Source organism: Phaethon lepturus, unplaced genomic scaffold (genome assembly GCF_000687285.1).
Source record: "Phaethon lepturus isolate BGI_N335 unplaced genomic scaffold, ASM68728v1 scaffold36954, whole genome shotgun sequence".
Taxonomy (NCBI): Eukaryota; Metazoa; Chordata; class Aves; order Phaethontiformes; family Phaethontidae; genus Phaethon; species Phaethon lepturus.
The window spans coordinates 775-1,034 of NW_010537653.1; positions in this window are offsets into that span (position 1 = coordinate 775).

A 260-nucleotide genomic window follows, 5' to 3' on the forward strand; every position below is an offset into this window, starting at 1 on the left:
CTGTGCCTGGGCTCGTCCCAACCCCGCATTTGCAGCAACACTTGCAGAACGAGGAAGATGGCACCCAAATAATCGAGGGCGAGCAGCTCCAAAATCGGAGAGGGGACTTTCTGGCGGGATCTGCTTCCCGCCCTCTGGGCGCTGCCCGCTCCCACGCCTCCGCTGCGGCACGGAGCCCTTCGGCGGTTCCTGTCCTTGTCAGAGGTAGGTTTGCAAGACGGAAAGAACCAGGAGGGGAAGGAGACTGCACAGGCACGGCG